The following is a 24,878-nucleotide window of genomic DNA, read 5'->3' on the forward strand; positions in this document are numbered from 1 at the left end:
AGAAACATGGAGCTCATAATAAGTCAATAGTACAAGTCACTTTTATTAAGGGGAAATATTAACAAAACAAAGGACAGTCAGGGAGAATTTGAAACAGGTCCCCTTGGGCCCAGGGTAGAACTTGGCACCCTGCTCAGGTTCCAGAGGAAATGAGACTCCTTCTTGCCCCCAACCAAGAAAGTCCGGTGAGTTTATATAAGGGTTCGTATCTGCAAGGTTAGGGTCTAGAAGGACCCAGACTTTGAGGGATAGGAGCAAAGAATCTGGACCTGGGGAGTGGTAATAACAAACTTCCCAATATTGGTCTTGCTCTGACTCAGTGACTTAGCTTCCTTGGGGCTTTTTTTTTTTTTTTAAGGAGGTAAGGAAGATTATTCTTTACAACCTATTACCTCCAGGATCAAATATAAAATATTATCTTTGCCTTTATTAAAGTCCTTAATAGCCTGGCCCCTTACTACTTTTCTAGTCTTTACTCCCCTGAGAGTGGTCAGTGAAGAAATAGAACTTGGCCGTGAAGAGAAGAAAAATGGGAAAGTATCGAGGTGGAGTAGAATATCAACGAGAAAAGCAAAAAAAAAAAAAAAAAAAAAAGAATAAATAAAATAATTTTTAAAAAAGAAAATCAATGAGATTCTTTAAGATATTCATTTATTTTTTATACAGATAAAGAGGAACAGAATAAAGTTGTATAAAAGGGGAGATGTCTACAGGAATCTTAGAAAAGGGAAGAGGGAAGTAGGATTAAGGACAACAGCAGAGGGAAAGAACAACCTTAGCAATTACCTTTTCCTCTGAGCCACCAAGGAAAGGTAGAATGAATGCGTAATGAGATTGAGAAATTTTGAGGAGTTGCAGGAGATGGATTTGGATGACCTGTTGGGGAAGTCCTAAAATCTTCCCAGAGAGTAATTCCTTTCACTCTGGTCTGTTGCCAGGAGGTCAGTAATGATGGAGGCTGGGCTAAATTTAAGATATAAATTTAATTAGCATCAACTGATGGACAATTTACAACGTGGATAGTGAATGCCCTGAACGAAGAGAGATACACACATACACAGAATTTTACACAGCCTTGGGTTGACTTTACCCCTAGGTAAAAGGGACCTATCAGGTGAGGCTACTCAGCTACTTTCCTTATTTGGGATAATGAATGATAGAGGTAGTTTGTTAACTGATTTAGGGAAGAATGTGTTTATTTTGGGATCTCAGGAATTGCCAGAGATGAGTGGGATAACACTTCCTCTACAGTTAATCTTATCAGAATATCCTGGTGGATAGGAAGATCACAGTAGAGGCCTCCTTCATGATGGGATCAGTAGAGCTCTCATCCTTTGTTAGCCTAAGGATCTCTATTAATAGAAACCTATAGCTTTGTTCCTTTGATTTCTAAGGTTACTTTCTCTGGGGAAAAAATGTTTCCCCAAAACTCATAATTCACCTGCTCCACCAACCTCATTCTTATAATTTAGAGGCTAAAACATTAGCTCTTCAAAGGCAGGGAAATTTTTTTTTAACTTTTTCTTCCTGATATCTAGCATGACACCTCGTATTGGTAGATTCCTGGCATTCCTAAAAAGCTCTCTATCTTCTTAAAAGCACATTTTTAAAATATCCATTTGCTATTAACACACTGATAAATTCAAAAGAATTAAGTTAATCATCTAATCATTTATGATTTAGTCCTTTTATGTACTTATTCAAAGCTGGGGCTTCAGAGGCTATCTATCTAGTCAAGTACTCTTCATTTTACAAATTAGAAACCTGAAGCTGGGAGAGATTAAAATAAATTCTTAAGATTAAGAAGCCTAAGGTCACATAGCAATCAGCAGAGCAGAGATTCAAACCCAAGTGGTTCCATTCCATACTATACAAGGAATTTACAATGCAGTTAGGGGACATCTTAATGTGTGTTCCAGGTCCTCTGGGATAGAATCCTCAACATCCTCAAAGATCAAATCAATTTCAGGACTCACATCTCATCAGTACCCTCCAGCTCTGGGACCAACCCCTCAAAATGGAGGATAGAAAGAAAAGCCTTCCGCCCAGACACTCCTTTTTTCCCAACTAGCTGTACTATTTTGAATTTCTTCATCTGACCCCCTCATGGAGGATCTTCTCACCTCCTCACCTCCACCTTTTCAGATTCCATTTGCATGTTGTTTCTCCTCATTGGACTGTAAACCCCTCGAGGGCAGGCTCTATCTTTTTTCTATCTGTATTCCCATCACTTAAGCCCTGTGTTTAGTGAATAGTAGGCACTCTGTAAATGTTTATTGACTGATTGATTGAACAAACCCCCAGGGGACCCTTAAACCCTTACACAAAGTCAAAACTATTTTTTATAAAGATACTACGATGTTCAAATTTCTAATATAAGAAATATTGATAAATATAACCTACATAAATAAAAGCTCTTGGGGGAGGGGGAACCTCATTAATGTCTAAGAGTGTAAAGGGGTCCTGAGACCAAAAGTTTGAGAACCACTGATGGAATATGTACCTATTATGTTCTAATCTGAATTATATTTATCTGGGTACAACACGTCTTATCTGTCCACACACACTAGACTGTATGGCTCCTGGAGGACAGCAGTCCAATTTTATTTAACTTGTTTATGAACCAGTTCAAAAGCACCTATGATGTTCACAAAGATATAGGTAGAAGGAACTGGACTCTTGGTTTAATTGTTCTAGGGGACTCCCTGTGCTGAGGATGTTCCCCCTCCCAATATGTCATCAATAAATTCTTGTTGATTGATAAGCCCATGGTAATGACTTTTTAAATGTTAATAGAATGAATGCATTTAGAGTCATCTTATAAAACAATTCATCCCCCTGTATACCTAGGTCATTTAATTCTTCATGTCTTTTTAAGGCATTTAGGGTAAGCTCTTATGGAAGGCTCAGCTCACTTTTATTCTATTTTTTTCCTTTTCTTCTAAATACTTATACTAAATTTTAAGAGCTTTTAATTTAATTAACCTCCATAAATACTTAACAATTTATTATATGCAAAACACTGTGTTATGTGCTAGGAGACAATAGCCGTCTTCTCCCCTTTCCTAGATGGCTTAGTGGATAGACCTTGCTCTAAGTTGAGTTCAAATCTTGGTCTCACTTGGACCCACTTACTAGGTGTGATCTTGGGTGCCTCAATTTCCTGAATTAGAAAATGAGGATAATAGAGTCGTTGAGACCATCAAAGGAGATAATATTTGTAAAATCTTAGTACAGTATTTGTCGCATACGAAGCAATTAAGGCTTGTTTCCTTCCTTGTACACAAATAAGTGTACCTTAATCAATCAGCAAGCATTTATTAAGTGCCTACTATATGCCAGGCTTTGTGGTAGGAATACCAAGACAAAAAAGGAAGCAGTCTCTGACTGCTCATACTATAGCAGAGAGTATAGTACCTAAACTTCATTTAAGTAAAAATGTAAGTAAAAAAAATTAAATGAAAGTTGACTAATTAGTCAACATTCAACAAACATCTATTAAGTGTTTATAATGTGCTGAAAACAAAATGATACATAAGAAGTACTAGGGGAAAGACTGTTTTTGACAAGGAAGATCAGAAAATGGATCCGGGCAGTCAGTCAACAAACATTTGTGAAGTCTTTACTATGCGCTAAGTACTGTGCTAAATTTTGGGAATTATAAATACAAAGAAAGGAATAATTTTTGTTGCTGTGATTCGGTCTGTCCAACTCTTCCTGAGCCCATTTGGGGTTTTCTTGGGCAGAAATACTTGAATGGTTTGCCATTTCCTTCTGCAATTCATTTTACAAATGACGAACCAGAGGTAAACAAGGTTAAGTAACTTGCCCAGGGTCACACAGTTAGTATAGTATAGTAAGTGTCTGAGGTGGGATTTGAACTCAGTAAAATGAGTCTTCCTGACTCCAGGTCCAGGCTCTGTCCATTGTGCCACCTAGCTAACCCAATATGAGTTTAACACAGGAAGTCAACAAGCATTTATTAAGTTCCTACTAGGTGCTAAGCACTGTGCTACTCACTGAAAAAGAATGAATTTCATTGATAAGCAGGGACAAAAATCACTGACTGTCCATTCTTATAATGTGTTGGAGACTGAAAACAAAGGGTTATGTACTAAAAACTTGTTCACTGGAGGATCTGAGAAGTAAGAAAGTCTGGCAATCTGCCAACAAGCATTTAAGTGCTAGGCTCTGGAATTAAAAGTATAAACGAGCCCTGTCCTCCAAGAATTTACCTTCTAACCTGGAGCATAAACCCAGCTAACTTAAAGGGGCACAAAATCAATTACTCAATAATAAAGGAGGGGCCACACACTGTGAAAGACAAACAAACAAGCTTTCAAACAAAAACCCAATCTCTGCCCTCCGGGAGTGTATGTTCCAAGAGCAAGAGATGCAATTTCAACTTTAAAGAATGTGTGGGATTCTACAGGCAAAAAGGACGAAAGAGAATATTTCAGATTTGGGGAATAATTGAATCAACATTTCTCTCTAGGCCACACCTTCAGGTCTCTCTCTTTGGTTTCCTAAAGAAAAGGATTCCCTCCTGTCCCTTTGGGCAGAAGCGGGACCAACATTTAATGCCCCTTTGCCCCCTTGAAGTTTCCACCTCAACTTACACTCGGGGTTTTTTTTTTCTTTTTCTTTGAAAGTCAAGTCCAACTCAGGAATTTCCCCTGGTTGAATCAAGTAAATAATGAGTGATTGATTAAGAGAAGTTTTTCCACCCAATAGAGCCAGTAACTTTAAAGGATCTTTTTAAAAAAATCTTAATATGCTTTTGTCAATCCATCAGCAAAGTCCAAAGGCAACCTGAAGTAGCATCTTCATTTTAAATAGCACTCTGCTTGTAGAATTCATGTGCCCTCAACTAATGAAATTTATTTTACCTGTGACATTTCCAGGCCATGCTTCACACCAGTTACCAGCAACTTTCTTCATTTTCAAACAAATAGCCTGACATGCATTAGCCAAATAATAATGAGCTCTGTTAACAGGTAAAATAAAGGTTGGGGCCCAACACTAATAGACCAGGGCACTCTGGCAGAGACAAACTAATTATTAACAATAATTTGATAAAACCAGGAATTCCTGAAAGTGACTAATAAATCCTGATTTCCTTTTTTTTTTTTTTTTTTTTAATGTGTGTATCTTGGGGAAAAGCTTCCTCATTCAAGTATATATTAGTCGGGGCAGCTAGGTGGCAAAGTGGATAGAGCACAGACCCTGAATTTAGGAGGAGTTGAATTCAAATTCAGCCTCAGACACTTACTAGCTGTGTGACCCTGAGTAAGTCATTTAACTCTATTGCCTCAAAAAAATAAATAAATAAAGTATATATTAGTCATACCTTAGCTGCCTGTGAGGCCCCTAGGGTATGACTGATAGTCATAGGATGATAGATCAATTGTGTTAACATATGTATCTGGCAATTATTATTGTTATTATAGACCTATGATAGACTTAGAGGTTCTTAGCCTTTTCTGTGCCATGGACCCCTTTGGCAGTCTAGTGAAGCCTAGGGCCTTCTTCTCAGAATGTTTCTAAATGAGTGAAACACATAACACAGGATTATAAAGGAAACCAATTATATTGAAATAAAGATATATTTTTTTTCCCACTCGAGTTCACAGATCCCCAATTACCCATCCACCCTTGTGCATCCGTGGACCCTAGGTTAAGAATCCCTGATCTAATACAACTCCCTCGTTTCCTGGGTAATGAAGTCTAGAGAAGTTTCTGTGACTTGCCCAAGGTCATTCAGGTGGTAAATAGCAGAGTCAGAATTTGCATCCAGGTTCTCCTCTAATTCCAGAAGCCACTTTTCCACTGTAATATGCTACTTCTTCAAAGGTACCAGAAGGGAAGGAAAAAAAGAAAAAGAATCAGAGTTAGGGGATTCAATTAAACCTGGGCTTAGTGGTAGCCTCTGACATTCAGAGTCCTAATCTTTTTCAGCCCTCAATGCCCCCTTGGCTTTTAAGAAACTTTACAGTACCTCCTATTCAGTATGAAATGGAAAAAAAAATTCTAGAGTTTTCCATTGCATATGCATATAATATAATCTTTAGCTAATTTCAAAAGACTAATACAGTTAATCTCCAAATATTTCCATATCCCCTACTTGAGCTTTTTGCACCCCTAGGTTTAGGAATACTGGGAAGTTGGAAGTCCCTGCTGCACAGGTTCTGTCAATGGACCAATTAACATACATTAAGTGTCTAGAAGACCTTCTGAGTAAGTCCATCAAGTGAGATAACCTGGCTACTGACCATGTGATTCTAAGCAAGTCACTTAACCCACCTCAGGAAAATCTCAAACTATAAATTGCAGATTTATGTTGGCAGAGGGAGTTTCTTTCTGTGGGGTTTCATTCACCAATGAAATCTTAGGATGGGACCCCTCCTCCCTCCAGTACACATAAATTAAAAGCAAAAGCCATCTATATGTAGAGTATTGTGTTGGGTGGATGAAGACATAGTTTATATATGACAGGTTGTCTACAATCTAGAAAGGGAATAACACACAAGGAACTATAATGTTAACATGATGAATTTATTTGAGAGCTGTAGAACAAAGTGTTCCTTGAGGAGGGGAAGGGTATGGAAATCAGGTAAGGCTCCATGGAGGAGGTAGCATTTGAGATAAGCTTTAAAGGATGGGGAAAAAAATTCAATAGTCCAAGAAGGGGACGGACAACATTCTGGGCACAGGACACACCATGAGCAAATATGAAGATACAGAGGTGGGAAGTTCAGGTGTGTTTTGGGAGGCAGAGAATCTTACATCCTCAATAAAGGGGGGTAATATAAGGAATAGCTGCAGTGTCAGATTTTGGAGAGTCTTAAATGCCAGGCAGTAGTGTTGGAACTTTATTTGGGAAGCAGTAGGGAATCACTTAAGATTGCTTAAGAATGTGCAGTTAGAACTAGAAGGGACCTTAGAAGTCAGGTCAAGCCCACCAATTTACAGATGAAGAGATTGAGACTCTGGTTAAATGACTGCTGAAAGCCACACCGTCAGTATTAGATGTGATTTGAATCAAGATCTTAGTGACTCCAAGCCCAAGGCTCTATCGGTTACATAGCTGCCTCGAGTTTTTTGTTTTGTTTTGTTTTGTTTTTAGTAGAGGAGTGACTTGTTTGTAAATAAAACTTATCTGTAAGTACTGTGAATAATGGACTTGGGGGGGCGGGGTGGGACGGAGGGAAAGGATTGACAAAGTGGAGATAGGAAGGTCTATTAGCCTTGGATTACAATTCTGAAAGCTGTGGTTGAAGACCTAGACTAGGGCGGTGGGATAGAGAGGAGATTCAGAGGCAGGTGCTAATGAGACAGGTCCTGGACAGGATCTGGTAACTAAGTGAATTAGAGAGAGAGGGAAGAGTTAAAGAGAAACAACCCTAAGCTTATTAACATGAGAGTCCAGGTGACTAGAGGAACCCCAGAAAGAAATAGTGAAGTCAGAAGGAAGCATAGATTTGGGGAGAAAGATAATAAGCTTGGTTTGGGTCATCTTGAGTTGGAAAAAGGGTATGGGCCCAGGGTTAGACTGGCCTCTGAGGACAAGTCTAACCAAACTGCCAGCAGTCTCATCACCCAAAAATTGGCCATCACGTGGTGGTTATTTTTTTTCCTGGCCACTGAAGCAGAAGACATACAGTGGCCTAAAAGCTAAAAGCTTTTTAAAGAAACAAATTTTAATTAAGGGTTGTTTTTCCAGCACCTTGTGAGGCCCCTCCTGGACTTGAGGGCATCCTAGAGTCTCTTTCCCCTATCTTGAAATGCCATACAACTTGCACCAAAAGAATTTCCTTTGCCTCCCTTATCCTGTGTTCCATATTCTGTCATCCATCTTCCTCATCCTGTGTGATGACAATTTTTCCTTATCTTGACAACCATTTTCCTAAAAATATACCATTATCCTACAGGCTGTATAGCTTTCTGTCTATATAAGTCTGGGTCCTCTCCTATATCAGGGCCTTTGTTTAGCTCCTTGCTAATCTCAGGCCTGTGTGCTTTGACGAAATAAAGCTCCCAATGGCTACAGAGAAGGTCTAAGCGAATTCTTTCACACCTGAACCAGCTCTCCCAACTCTAAACCTCAACATAAAATGGTGCTGAAACCCGGGAGTCCAAATATTAATTGAACTCTGCTATCTTCTCCTGGCCTCTGGTCTAACAGCTATGTGCCCTTTTCTTTGTTTTCTTCCCCTGACCTTTTCTGCTCCTACCTTCTCCCTGGCTGAGAGACCCCTGGAGTGCCCAGACACTGCCAGCGGCGTCAGTCGGACTGTTGACCCTCGTATAAGGGGACGCCCTTGTGCTGAGTTGGTCACATTTTTTTCCTCTCAAGTGTCTTGGGACGCTAAGACAAGCGAGAGGCTGCTAGGAAACTGTTAGGATGGGAAATTCAGGGAAGGAGATCTTAAAGAAAAGTGCCTAGTATTCCATTGTAACACAGCCTGACCTCAATGTAATCTAGAAAAATAATTTGTAAAGGGGATTTCTAAACAAGACAAGCTTAGTAAGAAATTTGGTCTCCAAACTTAAAGAAAAGGCACCTCAGACTTTTATTCCCCTGCACCGTAGTTTACCCTGTATTGTTCCTTCCCCTCCCCCGAGGAACTTTGGGGAGGCAGGTAGGTGGGCCTTCACACCTGGTTTTCTTTGGGGGTCCCAGTGCCCCGTTTCAGGGTGTCCACGCTCTGTGGGCCTTTGCGTCTGGTTTTCTTTGGGTGTCCCTGCACCCCCATTTCAAGGTCTCATTTTCTAGTACATGCAGCTCAAAATTCTCAGGAAGATGGGAATGGAGAGTTGGACTGCTTAAGGCTTATCTGGTAAGTCTCAAAGGTAAAAGAGAAGAGGAACTACAGCTCTTCTCCAGCTGAGGCTGGAAGGTACGTAAGCCTCCTTTCTCTCTCTATCCCTTTTCTCACCCTGTAGTTGGGGCGGCTCTCCAAGTACCTAGGAAGGCCTGACCTCTCAGATCTGACCAAATGGGTCAGACAGCTACAAGGCTGTCTCACACTCAGCCTGAGCTCTCGGTCAAGTGGTTCGAGGCCATGGACCTGGGCACACCTTCCGCAGCACAGAGGACAGACTCTCTATCCAGAAGCTTATGTCCAATTCTGTCAATTCTTTCAAATCTCTGGGCACTAGGGAATTGGAAAAATTGCAATTACTCCCTTCCTTCTGTACACGGAGACTCCTGGGAACTCCAGTTCAAGGAGGTAAAAAGGTTTTTGGATGTGGAAATTGTCACCATGTGTCTTCAAAAAACAAAACAAAACAAAAAGGTGCATTTATGGCTAATAATCTCTTTTAAAGTGCTAAGAGTATTGGGCCTGAGAAATTAAAATGTTACCATTAGTGATTATGAATCCAGATCTTGTTTGCTCATCTAATTAAATTTAAGGTCACCTGATTGGTAATTAACTGGTTTTGTGTCAAGCTTTATATATGTGATAATTGCTAAATTTTCTTGTATTGTGTAATGTGGTTAACAATTGTATCACCTGTGTTAGAAAAGCAATTTTTCTTATAATATACACGTTGTTAGATCAAGCATTGTACTGTCAGATTGTGAGGTTGTTAACTAAGACAAGGGTTTTTGGAACTATCTAGTCATAATTTCTTATCAATCCTGTGCAAGTCTTCTATAGTGGAATTCCTACTGAGTAAATTTTTAAAGGCCTGGTAAACTTTGTTAATGTGATAAGGCTAATTAAATTGAGTGTGTTTAAAACCCAATTAGGAAAAAAACCTTGAAATTTCCCAAGGTAAGCACTTTTTGGTACTTAGGAATTTGTGATTATTGAGAATTTGGTTTTATGGCACTTTGGGAATTTGTGATACTTAAAAGATGTTTTACACCAACTTGGTTTTGATAAATTCCAATCTTTGAGGTTTCTAGCTAATTTACTTCATGAAAGTTTAGTGATTACTCCTTTTAAGAAATCAGGATAAACTGTAACTTTTTTTAAAAAAAGGGAAAAACTTTTTACAAAATAATGTTTTGCAAAATCTTTTTGTGTGATTTTTAGAAGGCCTACTAAATTTCCACTTGCTGGCTAATTTGTTGCAGTAATTTGATATTGATAATAATTACGTCCAAATCTACTATGAATTTTCTAAGTTTCATTCCTAGGTTTGTTGTGTCCTTAGATCGGGTGATTTCAGAGAAACAGTCAATGGTTCGTGCTTCAGGTGCCATAAGAAAGGGTACTAGTCTTGAGAATGTAGTTCTGAAAGGTTTAATACCCCACTCTAAATTTTTACGGGGTGGACATAAAAGTGAAAAAGTTAGGACAGCTAAAACATCTTAGCAGATTCTGGAAGTTTTGAGATTGATCATTAAGGAGTCTTTAAACACTTCATTAAAATCTTGTCACTCCCTTCCCCACTCCCTCCCCTGGAGTCAAGACGGTTTCTCAGTGTGGGGATTCCAAACAGCCCTGGGTTTCCCTGTTAACCCCTTTCATCCCAGATCAGATTAGGAAGAGGGTGTTTCATCCCCCTCACTCCCGCCTACAAGTTCACCTTCCCCCACCTGGCTATAGGAAGAAGGGGGAGAGGCTGCAGCTACAGCCTAGAAGTATCTTCCAGCACACAGCTGTGGGAAGACAGTGAAGGGGGATGGGTCAAGGTAAAGAAGTCAGTATGTGTCTGTACTTAGTAAGCCTGCCCATCCTTCTATCAATAATGTTTATATGATCTGGAAACTCAATTGTTGTCATCTGAAGTTTATTGTTTTGTGTTACAGCTAAAACAATTTAGTTATCACTTATGAAAATTGTAAGATTGTTGGTTGTTTTAATGTTAAAGCCTAAAGCTGTTAATTAATTACTGTGTATATGTGTGTAAAGGAGCACTCCTCAGGGCTAGTGGAAAAGCACAGCCCATAGAAATCCTAAAGATAGATGGGGTGGATAAGGCAGCCCCTTCTCGGGGATCCATGTTGATCCTCCTTCGTTTTGTAAACTTGCCAAAGAGCTTGTTTGGGTTATGGAGTTCCTAAACAAGGAATTTGGCTTGCTGAGAGTTTGCTAGTATATAGAAATGATCTCTAGTGATTCACTTTTGCACGAGAACAAATTTACATTTGAGAAGTGAGTCCTGGCAAATTTTTGATTAGTGAAACTTGCCATCTGAGGTCAAAGCTCATGGGACCATAACGAATTGTGTTTTGAGTTGTCTGATGGATCATAAAAATCCATCCATAATCAATAGCCAATAATCCACCATCTGAGAGAATTGCCACAAGCTACTCAGAGAGAATGTGGCTGTTACAGGTGGACGTCTGCATCTGGAAAAGCTGAGAGGACAGTCTTAGCCTCAGCCTAGGATTGGATCCTCCTGGCTCAGTTTCCCCACTATATTCCTTTGAAAAAGAATGTTTCCCACCTGACTATTCCTGAGTCTGGCTATGAGGTGGAATTGACACTGCATGGTTGGAAAACTATGATGTCCTTGCTTTTCCTTTTTATGGCAAGTTTCTGTAATCAAATCAAACAGTAAAAGATGTGAGCACAATAAATCTTGCTGTTTTCAATCTGAATGTGTAACCATCCCATATCTCAAACAGGTAAATTAGTAGTCATGTGAAAGATTAAATCCCTGGAATAGAACATTCTTTCTGAATGATAGGGGAATAATTTGACAAAGGAAAAGGAAAAAGTCTGTGAAACAAAGGTACAAACACAATGTTGAATCATTATCCCACCGACTAAGGCTGGGATACATCTGAGCTACTATATTAAAGTGTGTGTTTAAGATCTGAGCTATTCAGTCTAAGATTATGTTCCTTTCTATTTCTCAAGCCACTTAGGAAATTAGTATTTGGCCTAGACATCTGCCTATTACTGGATATGTTTGTATGGAATAAGGTCCTTAAATGTTTCAAAATGATGTAAGAATAATTGGGTATTGGTACAACTGATTGAGGGACCTAGCTAGTATTCTATTAGTTACTGAAACTAAATCAGAAACATCTTCAGCTTGGGGGAAAGAATTTCAGTTCAATTTTCTTAGAGGGAGGTAACTTATGGAATATTTTTGCATTAATGGAAAAGTCAATTTCATTTAAAGTTTACTACTATTGTGGAAATAATACCTGTTTATTCTGTATGTCCTGTGGCACAAACATGTTTTATTGTAAACAACTTACTGATATGCACTGTTTTGGAATTAATTACTTAGAGATCTTCCCAAGTCTTTTATGATAATTGGAGTAAAGTCAACCTCTTATAAGTAAATTCATTCATATAACTACGGAACTGAAGGGTAGAAAGCTTCTACCTGCAAAAGTGTTGTTACTTATATTTACATGTATAGAGTTGGATCCTCAATAGCATCTGATTCTCCTAAAAGAATTGGAATCATAGTGGAAAGTTTTGAGGAAAAAACAAGATCAGATAATCCTCTGTCAAAAGTAAATAATAGCATCATGGGGCTCTTGGTTTCTTTCTTTGTTTTCCTTTTTTCTGACAGTATTTTTAATGCTCCTTCTATTTAGGCCCTGCATATTGAAACTTGTTTGTCAGATTTGTGTCTCCTAGATTATCGGCTGTCCACCTGCAGACGGTCATGCAACAAGGATAACTGTTCCACACTCTCTTCATCCCCTGGACGCTGCTTCAGCCTCATTTTACTTCTCTCCCCACCCTCACTCAGGCAGGGACAGCTCCTTTGTCCCTCTTCCAAAAGCATTTGGGTGAATGCTGAGGCAGAGCGGAGTGCTGGAGGCAGATGAAGCAAGCAGGATGCAGGATGTGAGATATGGGATAAAATGCAGCGTGTGACCAGTCAGAAAAGTGATCAAAGAAGACTATGCATTGAAGCCCCTCACCATGGGGACTTGCCTGTGTGTTTTCTAGCTATGCTTTGTTCTGGGTCCCACCTTGAACCACCTCTCCTGTTACCTATTCCTGATTCCTGCCTTGTGCCTAGGTTAGGCCTGCTTTCCTGGAACCGGAATCAAATGCTTTAATTCAAAGAGGGAACTCTGTGGGGCAAGGCATTGTACATGATTGCTGGGTGTGTCAACTAGCTTACACCCTATAGCTCTCCCCCTGAAAACCCTGCATGGAATTTATCCTTTCAGCACTTGAAAGATTGTACAGGCAGCCTCTTGGATGCCAGACATCCACTCCAGCCTGATACCTCCCCCTACCTTCTCCTGGGGTTCATGTTTTCTTCCCTTCTTTCCCACATTCTAATCCCATTACTTGCTCTCATATTTGGTCCGTGTTTGTTTAACGTCCTGGTCTGATTTGTGTCTTCTAGCCTGCAGAAATTCCACTTTCAATTCTTAGCATACCACCTCCTACCCTTGGTGTCCCTGAGTGGTTTGCCTTTCTCCACAATGGACTCAGCTGGCACTGCATCCCACACCTTCATGCTGACCTCCCCTCCTCAACCTATTCTCGGCCCCTGAAATGGACTCCACCCCTGTTCAGCAGGAAGCAGCTACTAAAGAGAATGACCTTCAGCCCTTCTTCCCCGATTTCTTTTGCCTAGTGTTTGAGTAGGGAATGAAGCAGAAGACACACAGTGACCTAAAAGCTAAAAGCTTTTTAAAGAAACAAATTTTAATTAAGGGTTGTTTTTCCAGCACCTTGTGAGGCCCCTCCTGGGCTTGAGGGCATCCTAGAGTCTCTTTCCCCTATCTTGAAATGCCATACAACTTGCACCAAAAGAATTTCCTTTGCCTCCCTTATCCTGTGTTCCATATTCTGTCATCCATCTTCCTCATCCTGTGTGATGACAATTTTTCCTTATCTTGACAACCATTTTCCTAAAAATATACCATTATCCTACAGGCTGTATAGCTTTCTGTCTATATAAGTCTGGGTCCTCTCCTATATCAGGGCCTTTGTTTAGCTCCTTGCTAATCTCAGGCCTGTGTGCTTTGACGAAATAAAGCTCCCAATGGCTACAGAGAAGGTCTAAGTGAATTCTTTCACACCTGAACCAGCTCTCCCAACTCTAAACCTCAACAGCCACAATTGTAAAAGCCATCTGCTAAAGTCCCAGCCTTGGCGGGGGAGAGATATACCCACACTGATGACATCATGGTTTTATGAACTATTATTAAGGAAAGAGGAAGGACTAGGAGAGAAAGAGAAAATAAAAGCATGGAGACAGTGTGGCACAAAGGGCTTACCTTTGTTCAAATTCTAGCCTCTGCTATTTATTTCCTTTGTAACCTTGGATGTGACACTTCAACACTCTGGCTGATGCGGTCTAGAGGTTAGGGGTCCTGGCACCCCAAAATCACGACACCCAGGTCCTGCCCAAAAGAATTCAACCCAAGCCTTATTGCAGCCAAAAACAAAGTTTATTGAAGATTCGCCATATTAGTTAGACCCTTAAGAAGTCTGAGCATCTATGGGCTATTGGCTAGATTGTAAAAATCTGAGCATCTTAATGGAGACAAGATGGACCATATATACAGAAAGACCTTGGGAGAGTGGCCAAGTAGTCCATGAGGTAATAGAATTCTCAAGGGTGGCAAATGGAGCCCAGGTGGGACCAAGGGTGGGAAGTGGCCTGGGGCCATAGGGAGGCAAGACAATAGAGGGGAGATTGGGTGTAGCCACAATGAAAGACTAGTTGATGGGACCATAGCCTCAAGGGAACACCAGAGATTTGGCTATGTGGGAAAGTCCAGGGTTTTTCCTTTCTGGGGTCCAGATCCCAACCTCATCAGGGCCAGAGTTTTTCCTTTCTGGGGCTCAGATTCCAACCCCATCATGGCCACCAGCTCCTCATCACATTGGATCAAATAGCCATTAGGACCCCACCTAAGTTTCCTAATCGTTTGTCTAAAGCTGTAGAGAAACCTTGCCAATTTCATTTATTTTATTTAATTTTTTTCAATGAACAAAAATTCATTTTATCACCCTCTCCCTCCCCCCCAATTGAAAGAAAAACAAAAAAGAAAAACAAAATTCTTGTAAATAATGCAGTCTAAAAACAAATTCCCACATTGGCCATGGCAAAAATACAGGTCTATTATCTGATTAGTCTCTAAGTAGATCAGAGTTCTTAAGTCTAACCCATCAATTTCACTTTAAAATCTATTAGTTCATACCCCAACAGTAAGTGTCAAAGATTGAATTTGCATAGAAAAGAGTCACCAAAGCCAACCAGAATTCACCTTTATAAACACTGCAACTCATCTGAATGCAATCAGTTTTTTCCTCTGGAACAAAGATTCTGAATCTCACTTTGTAGACTATGAAACGTCTTTTGTAAACTTCTGTTCTATAGTAATCATTGGAAAGAAAGAGGGCCTTTACTAGGGAGTGTCTTCTGGAAAGGGACGGTTTCATATCTACCTCTTCTCTTCAAGGATTTTTATGCAGCTCTGCTCTGCTGACTGAATTCTGCTCTGGCCCCCTGGAAAGCAAAAGAGTCTGGCTATCGGCCAAGGCCAAAAGATGGAGAAGAGAGACCTCCCCTGGATCATCTAGTTTAAAAGGGTGAGTACTGAAAAATCAATTTTTTTTCTCATTTGCATTTAATTTAGGCTCGCAGTGACAGGTTTGTGTGTCTTCTCCAATAAAAAGGAAGCTCTTTGAGGGCAAGGGCTAACTATTGTCTCTGACTAAGCTGAAAGAATGTTTTTTCTTTCATTTGTTTGCTTATATTTTCCAGTTTACTCTAAGTTAGAGAGCACTGCCTTCATTCATTTTGCCACTGTGTATGAATTTATTATTAAAGGTAAATTACTCATATGTTGCTCCCTTTTGGTGTTAACTATGGGAGTTGTGGGTAGGGTGCTGGACATCACGAGACCTGTATTCAAATCCTATTTTAGACACTTAGTAGCTGTAGAATCATTTGCAAAGCTCTGCAACCTCACTTTAGTTGTAATACTAGGATAATACTATGTCCCTCAGGGTTCTTGTGAAGAAAGCATTTAGATATGTAGATGTGAGTTCATGCAATACAGTATTTATTGAGAACCTATACAGGATGTCCCAAAAGTCTTAGTGCAATTTTAAGCTCATAAAACTTAAGAGCCATAATGAGAGAAGGAGGTATAAAGTCTGCCTCCTTATACAGGAGAAGTATAAGAAGTATACTCCCTGGTCTCAAGGAGATTACAATAATGTGGGGAGGCAAGACCTAGATATGAAAAGATAACAAGTCATAAAACAGAGCATATGATGTGTGCCCAATAAATGCTATATGTTCTGAGAATAACAAAAATGAACATTTTACATGAACTTTTGATTTGCTTAGGTCCTGAATATAGCCTGGAATAACTCAGAAAGCCTTCAGAGATGAGGTAGGAAAAGATACAGACTTTGGGTAGTAATCACACACTTTTCTAAGGTGTTTTGAGGTTTACGAACTGGTTTTCTTCACAACAACCCCATGATGTGGGTAGTACAAGAACTATTCACCCCAGTTTATAGATGAATAAACTGAGGCTCAGAAAGACTAGAGACACACAGGTAATAACTTATTTTATGGTATAATGTAACACTCCAACCCAGCCCTTATGATTTCCAAGTCCAGCATCCTTTTTTTTCCCATCTTTATTTGTGTTTTTTAATTAATTAATTAACTTTTAGTTTTCAATATTCACTTTTATAAGATTTTGAGTTCTAAATTTTTCCTCCTCCCTCTACCCCCTCTCCCCAAGAAAGCATGCATTCTGATATAGGCTATATATGATCATATTAAACATATTTCCACATTAGTCATCTTGTAAAGAAGAATCAGAACAAAAAGGAAAAACCACGAGAAAGAAAAGAGAGAGAGAATTGTCTGCTTTGATCTGCATTCAGACTCCATGGTTCTTTCTCTGGATGTAAATAGCATTTTCCATCATGGGTCTTTTGGAATTGTCTTAGATCATTGCATTCCAGCGTCTTTTCTGCCATGATGGTTAAGATGTGAAGATGAGAATGATCCATGGAGGCAGCACATTAGTAATGGCAAAAGAGGAAAAAGAATGAGCTTTGCTCTAGGAATAATGAGATCAACAGATCATGAAATGCTAGGTCAGGAAGTTTGGGAGCTATCTTACAGGTGACAGGGAAACTAGTGACAGCTTTTGACCTTGGAGGTTCACTAATGAAAATAATGCTTTAGAAAGATTTGTTTCAGTGATAGGTAAGAGTTAGGGGAGGGGATTAGGAATGTAAACCAAATCAGAGGTTAATCAAAAATCCAAGTTTGACTTAACCCTAGATGAAGAGTTGTGGCCATGATAGATTGGATGTAAGAGATGGGAGGGAGAAAAGATGGTAGTGAAGGACCAGGAGAATAATGAGCCACAGACAAAGGAAATAGGGACTTCTGGAATGAGAAAGTATTTTTGGTATAAGGTGACTTTGGTTTTGGGACATCAAAATATATATATTTTAGAACTAAAAAAGACAATATCAATCATCCAGTTCAATTGCCCCTTACAGATATGGAAACTGAGATCATTTTAAGTCTGAAGTGATCAAGACAAATGACAATGTTCAATAGACAATTCTAGAATCACAGAATCAGATACTTGGACTTTATCTAATCTAGTCCCCTCATTTTACATCTAAGAGAGTGAGTGGTTCAGTCAACTTGATGGAAGTTGTTGGACTTCAATAGGCTTTCGCCAATTGAAGAAAAGCCTTCTCTTTTAACCCACCTCATCCTGCCTTAAGCCTCTAATGCCACTTCCTTATTCCCCACTCTTCTCCTGGGACACATGAAATCCAGAGGAATCCAGACTTCCTGATTTGAGCCCTATTCACTCAATGGTAGTAGTAGAGTAAAGGGAAGGGAGCCACCTTCTTCCCACACATACGTCTCCTCTCCGTTTTTTTTTTAATCTGAAAAGTGATACCAGAACCAAGGATAAATTGAGTTTCAAGGAGAGAGTGGTCAGCAATGTCAAATATCCAAAAGAGGTTAAGGAGAATGAGAACTGACAAACGACCCTATGATTTTTTTTGTTGGGTTTTTTTTTTAGGTCACTATTGACCTTTGGTCTCAGGAGGGATAGCTCCCATGGGTTCAACAATCACCTTCTACACATTTGATTTCCAGATCTATATTTCCAGTCCTCTTGGACATCTTCCATTGGATATCCCTATGGACATCTCAAACTCAGCTCATCAAAAACAGAACTTATTCTCTCCTTACGCTCTTCTTAGCTTCTTTCTTTCTTTCTTTTTTTCTTTCTTTCTAGGACATCACATTCTTTCCAGCCACCTAGGCTTGCAACCTAGGTATCATCCTCAACTCTTTTTCACATAATTGGTGCTCAATAAATGTTTATTCATTCCTTCCTCACCCTGCATATCTAATCAGTTGCCCGGTATTATGAATTCTACCTCCACAATTATCCATGTCATTATCCATCTCCTCACCACTCACTTTATGCAGTTACCACACATCTTTAGGCTCTTATCAGCTCTCCCCTAGACTACTGTAATAGCATACTAGTTGGTCTTCCAGTCTCTCTCTTTTCCAATCCATCCTCCATACAGCTTCCAAATTGTTATTCCTAAAGCACAGATCTGACCTCATCATTCATTCCCCTGCTCCAAGAGCTCCAGGGGTTCCCTTGAGAATAAAACAAAAACTCTTCTGTTTGACTTTTAAAGCTTTTTAGAATCCTGCTCGAGCAGGTTTACTGAATGTTAATCTCCTTCATTAACTCCAAATTCCCAACAAAATGGCCTGTTTGCTGTTCTCCATCTATGTTCCGTGATGTTCTTTGCTGTTGTGCCTGGAATGCACTCCTTCCTCACCTCCTCCTTGGAGACTCTAGCTTCCTTTAAGGCCGTTCTTCAGCCCCATCTCTTATTGGAAACCTACCTTGATTTCCCTCTAGTTTCTAGAAACGTCCTCCCAGAAAATCACTTCGTAAATGTTTTGTATTTAATATTTTATATCCATGTTATTCTCGACCCATTTACAATTTAAGCCCCCCAACGGCAAGAGAGTGTTTCATTTTTGCCTTTATTTCTCCAGCTTTTTAAACTGTGCTTGGAGCATGTTGTTCAGTTGTTTTGAGATATATGTGTGTGAGTGTGTGTGTGTGTGTGAGAGAGAGAGAGAGAGAGAGAGAGAAATTCCAATTGGGGTTTTCTTTGGCAAAGATACTGGAGTGGTTTGCCATTTCCTTCTCTAGCTCATTTTACAGATGAGGAAACTGAGGCAAACAGGGGTAAGTGACTTGTCAATGGTCACATAGCTGGTAAGTGTCTGAGGTCAGATTTGAACTAAGGAAGATGAATCTTCCTAGCTCCAGGCCCCATACTCTATCTGCTGCACCACCTAGCTGCTAGCTTGGAGCATAGTAGACTCTTAATGAATGCTTATGTTAAAAGAAATCTGGATTTAGGCCTCACTCTGGTCAATGAGGCAAAGGTAAAAGGATTTTATTTAGTACACCAAGGCCACTTTGCTTTTTTTGTAAACAGCTTCCATAGAGGGGCAAAAAGTATGTTGATTGCATACAAACATGAGAAGATTAGTGTCACCTCAGCTCCTCCCTTTTTACAGTATCACTTGGAGACTGATTAGTGCTGATATGCAAGGATATTTTCAGATCACAATCTCCTACAGGTTGGCTGTGCATGTACTCAAAGTCTGAACTAGGTTTTTATTTTTTTTAATTTTTTTATTAATTTATTTTGATTTATCAATAATCATTTCCATATACTTTAAAAAAATTTTTTTAAGAAGTTTTTTTTTGGTTTGGTTTTTTTTTTGTTTTTTTTTTTTTAGGCAATTGGGGTTAAGTGACTTGCCCAGGGTCACACAGCTAGTAGGTGCCAAGTGTTTGGTCTGAGGCCAGATTTGAACTCATGTCCTCCTGACTTCAGGGCCTGTGCTCTATCCACTGTGCCACCTAGCTGCCCCCATATACTTTTGAGTTTAAAATTTTTCTCCCCCTACCTCCCCACCACCCTCCCCAAGACAGCCCATAATCTGATATAGGCTGTACATATACATTCCTATTAAACATATTTTCACATTAGTGATGTTGTAAGTAAAAATTAAAACCAATAGGAGGAACCATCAGAAAGAGGAAACAAAACTCAACAGAAGAGAAACAAAAATAGCAATTCAACTTCCATAGTTCTTTCTTTGGATATGGATAGCATTTTCCATCACGAGGCCTCTGGAGACGTCTTAGAGTCTTGTATTGCTGGGAAGAGTTAAGTTTATCACTATTAGTCATAGCACAAGGTGGCTGTTATTGTGTACAATGTTCTCCTGGTTCTGCTCACTTCACTCAGCATCAGACCATACAAGTCTTCCCAGGTTTTTCTGAAGTCAGCCTGTTCATCATTTCTTATAGCACAATAGTATTCCATCACATTCATTTACCCTAACTTGCTCAACCATTCCCCAATTGATGAGCTTCCTCTCAATTTCCAATTCTTTGCCATCACAAAAAGAGCTGCTATAAATATTTTTGTACATGTGGGTCCTTTTCCCTTTTGTATGATCTCTTTGAGATACAGCCCTAGAAGTGCCATTGCTGGGTCAAAGGGAATGCACATTTTTACAGCTCTTTGGGCATAGTTCCAAATTGCTTTCCAAAACAGTTGGATCATTTCACAACTCCACCAACAATGCATTAGTGTTCCAATTTTCCCACATCTTCTCCAACATTTATTATTTTCCTGTTTTGTCATGTTGGCCAATCTGATAAGTCTGATGTGGTACCTCAGAGTTTTTTTGATTTGCATCTGAACTAGGTTTTTAAAATGGAATCACTCTGACTCTGCACATTTAGTCAATGAATGATTGAAATAGCATTTATTAAGCATTTTCTATGTGAAAAGTGGTAAGTAGGTGGCTCAGTGGATACAGGGCTGGGCCTGGAGGCAGGAAAACTCATCTTCCTAAGTTCAAATTTGGCCTCAGACACTTAACTAGCTGTATGACCTTGGGCAAGTCGCTTAACTCCACCCCCACCCCACCCCCCCAAAAAAAACACTGTGCTAAATGCTGGGGACACAAATAAAAAGTAAGAAAGCTTCAGGAAATCTATGTTCTAATTTGGCAATATGTTACATATAGGGAGTGATGGTCAGGGAGGAGTGTTTTTTGTTTGGGAAGACACTTGAAAATGAGGGGAGCTCTAGTAGGGTTTACTGATAATGTAGTTTCCACTATCATGACAATACTGATTTGATTGTCATAAGGGCCCTGGAAAGGGAGGGAGAGGGGAAAATATGCATATATAGCAGGACAAATGGCAAGGCTTCCCCTCCCACCCACCACCTAGTTGTTTGTTGATAGAATAAAAGAATGAATGGAGGTTTTACTCAATTCCACTTAGAACCTGTCAATCAACTAGCATTTATTAAGGACCTGTGCCAGGCCCTGTGCTAAGTAAGCACTGGAGTACAGAAAAGGACAAAAAAATAGCACCTGCTCTCAGGGAGCTCACAAATCTAAGGGGAGGACAAGATGCAAACAACTACGTTCATACAAGCTATATATATAATTATATAATATAGAGAGAGTGTATACACATAAAATATATACGATATAATATAATTACATGTTACATATAAACATAATGTATTATAATTAATATAACATATACAATATGTAAAATAAATAGAAAATAATCAACAGAGGGAAGGCATTAGAATTAAGCAGGATGGGAAAAGGCTTCCTTCCAACAGAAAGTGAGATTTTGGCTGGAACTTGAACAAAGCCATGGATGCCAGGAGATGGAGATGAGGAGGGAAAGCACTCCAGGTATGAGGGGGTGAAAATGCTCAGGCCTGGGAGAAGAGCAAGGAGGTCAGGATTGCAGAGTACACGGCAGCAAGGGACATAGAAAAAGACTGGAAAGTTAGGAAGGAGGAGTTATGTAGGGATTTAAGTGCCAAACTGGATTTTACATCATTCTTTGTAATAGGGAGCCACCATGGACACATCTAAAGGCAGTTTGAGATGAGACTAGAGGTCAGCAGAGGGGTTAGGGATGAATAAGGAGATCTGAGAAGCATCAGTGCAGAGATGATCATTGGAACCGTAGGAGTTGATGTAAAAGTAAAATAACATAGAGAAAATAGGACCCAGGACAGAGTCTTGGGACATCTGTCTTTATGGGGCATGACTTGGGTAAAGATCCAAAGAAGGATTGTCAGCAAATAGGAAGAAGACTAGGAGAGCATTATCAGGAAAACCTGGAGGGAAGAGTCCATCGAGAAGAGGGTTTCATTTCCAACCTGAGGCATGAACCTCTTTTTCCTGTCAGCTTACAAAGAACCATTCACAAGGCCAGCACATTCATTTCACATATTCATTCACTGCTTTTTTTTTTTTTTTTTTGGCAAGGCAACTAGGGTTAAGTGACTTGCCCAGGGTCACATAGCTAGTAAGTGTAAAGTGTCTGGTCTGAGACTGGATTTGAACTCAGGACCTCCTGACTCCAGGTCCAGTGCTCTATCCACTGCATTCACTGCTTTTACTGACAACATCTGGTCCTGAGAAGGACTTGCCCAAGAGAGAGCCCAGCACTCTCTCCACTGTACCACCTAGTTGTGGCCACTTGTCGCTGCAGGGGATTTAAATTATATATAAACATATCACCACATTTTTTCCCTCCAATTCAGACCAGTAAATTAGCCATTTATTTTCTTACTTGGCATCTTCTATCAGAATGAATAAATGAGTAATGAGGTGATCTGGTGTAAGTGGAAAAAGTGATGACAAAGTAGAGTCAAAGGATCTGAATTCAAATTTTAGACTTAGCATCTGTGACCTTGGGGATTCAATTAATCTCCCTGGACCTCAATTCCTTCATTTGTAAATTGAGGGGATTGGTCTACACTGCCTAAGAGATCCCTTTTAGCTCTAGATTTATAGGACATCTATGACTCTCCCTCCCAAGAAAACATAGCAGGAAAAAAAGGATGTGGTTTGGGTAAGCGATTATAGAGGGAGGAGAAAGAAACTCTTACACAACTTCAAAGCTTCTTGTACACAGAGTAGTATATCAACACAGCAATGCCAATCCATGGGATATCATACAGTGGGAAGCACTTTCATTACAAAAGATGAAAAGATCGATCCCAACTAGGTTACATCACAAAAAGTGCCATTGTATTCAAAGAAGGAAAATGAACCTCCCAGGTTAGGCTGTGTTGGGTCTGGCTTGCTATCCATCCATAGGGTGTGATTTAATTTTTTTCAGGAAGTCTTGTACAGGGTCTGGTTTTTAATCTGGGTGCAACTATGACTAAGCAGAGAATAAGTAAATGCTTTCTGCCTATCTATTTCTACCCCTCCCTCCAGCTCTTCCCAACCTTAAGGACTACCCCAACAGCTTATATCAGATAACCTATATTTATGTGGGGCCACTCCACTCAATCCACTGGCTCAGGCAACAAGATAGTGACAAGGGCTGACATGAGGGAGAGCTTCCCCTAGAAAGATTGGGAGGCATTAGAGTGATTGCCAAAGGACACAGTGCATCTCCTTGAGGATTTTATGAAGTTTATGATAGCAAGACACAGATAGGTCTACTGACCTCCAATCTCACATCTCCAACTGCCCTTCAGATATTTTGAATTAGATGACCAGTAGACATCTTAAATTCAGTATGTCATTATCTTTCCCCTCCTATCTTCCTTATTACTCTTGAGGGCAACAACATCCTCCCAATCCCTCAGGGTCGCAATCTAGGAGTCATTCCAGACTCCTTGATATCTCTCACCTCTCATATCCAAGTAGTTGTCAAGGCAACACCTTTGCAACAGCCCTCAAATATGTCCCTTCTCTCCTCTGACACAGCTACCACTCTGGTACAAGCCCTCATCACCTCATGCCTGGATTATTGCACTAGCCTGCTGATGGGTCTGCCTGCCTCAAGTCTCTCCCCACTCCAAATCCATTCTCTATTCAGCCACTAAAAGTGATTTTCCTCAAGAGCAGGTATCATGTCACACACTCCTCCTCAAACACCAGTGGCTCCCTCCAGCCTCCAGGATGAAATACAAAATACTTGTTAGCATGCAAAACCCTTCATAACCTAGCCTCCTCCTAACTTTCCAGTCTTTTTACACCTAACTCCCTGACACCTATTTATATTCTTAGATCCAGTGACACTGATCTTCTGGCTGTTCTACAAACAAGACACTCCATCTCTTGGCCCCAGGCATTCTCTCTGGCTGTTCTCCACACCAGGAACACACTCCTGCCTCCCCAGGCTTCAACTAAAATCCCACCTTCTACAGAAAGCTTTCCTTGACCCCTTTTAACTCCAGTGCCTTCCCTCTGTTAAGCATTTCCTACTTATCCTGTATATAGCTTGCTTCATATATATTTGTTTTCATGTCTCCCTCATTAGATTATAAGCTCCTTGAGGGCAAGGAGTGTCCTTCGCCTCTTTGTATCCCCAGAACTCATTATAGAGCCTGGCACATATTAGGTGTTTAATAAATGTTTATTGATTGATTGGTTGGTTGTCTTGAGACTCTCTGAGGCACCAGTGACAAAGGATACCTCTCTATGCTTTAGAATTAGCATCTGGAGATTAAATAAATGTTTGAAGACATAGTGTATAAAATTTTAAGCATGTAGAGCTATGTAGACTATAGGTTTGGTTGTGGTTTTTATTTTGTTTTAAGGGGTGGGGAATCTCCTGCTATTGCCTGGCACATAATAGGTGCTTAATAAATGTATTGATTGAAATGTTTATTGATTATACATTGCACTATATCCTCTCTACCCCCCCACCCCCGTGAGAAGGAACAGTACAAATTATCACCATTTTATAAATGAGGAAAATGAGGTTCCAGGGGCATCATTAAGTGATCCGATCAAGGTTGAGCTAATAAAGGAGAACCAGAGCAGGTACTTCTGACTCGGAGATCAGGACTCTTTCTATA

The 24,878-nt window shown here is 39.9% G+C and overlaps 1 protein-coding gene across 7 annotated transcripts in view; it reads left to right on the top strand.

Annotated features, from left to right (window-relative positions):
* The first annotated feature begins 8,395 nt into the window (after positions 1 to 8,395).
* Positions 8,396 to 24,878, top strand: part of LOC114026045 (solute carrier family 28 member 3-like) — a 135,582-nt gene continuing 119,099 nt past the window's right edge. For 3 of the 7 annotated variants that reach the window (XM_027839648.1, XM_027839652.1, XM_027839655.1), the window contains exons 1-4: positions 8,396 to 8,840; positions 8,947 to 9,233; positions 12,546 to 12,773; positions 15,359 to 15,488. The gene's annotated coding sequence lies outside the window, so the exon portion shown is untranslated. Of the gene's footprint in view, positions 8,901 to 8,946; positions 9,300 to 12,545; positions 12,774 to 14,452; positions 14,494 to 15,358; positions 15,489 to 24,878 lie in introns of those variants that run through there. The other 4 variants (XM_027839651.1, XM_027839650.1, XM_027839654.1 and 1 more) reach the window with 4 other exon arrangements.

Source organism: Vombatus ursinus, unplaced genomic scaffold (assembly GCF_900497805.2).
Source record: "Vombatus ursinus unplaced genomic scaffold, bare-nosed wombat genome assembly UNPS02014832.1, whole genome shotgun sequence".
In the NCBI taxonomy this organism is placed as follows: Eukaryota; Metazoa; Chordata; class Mammalia; order Diprotodontia; family Vombatidae; genus Vombatus; species Vombatus ursinus.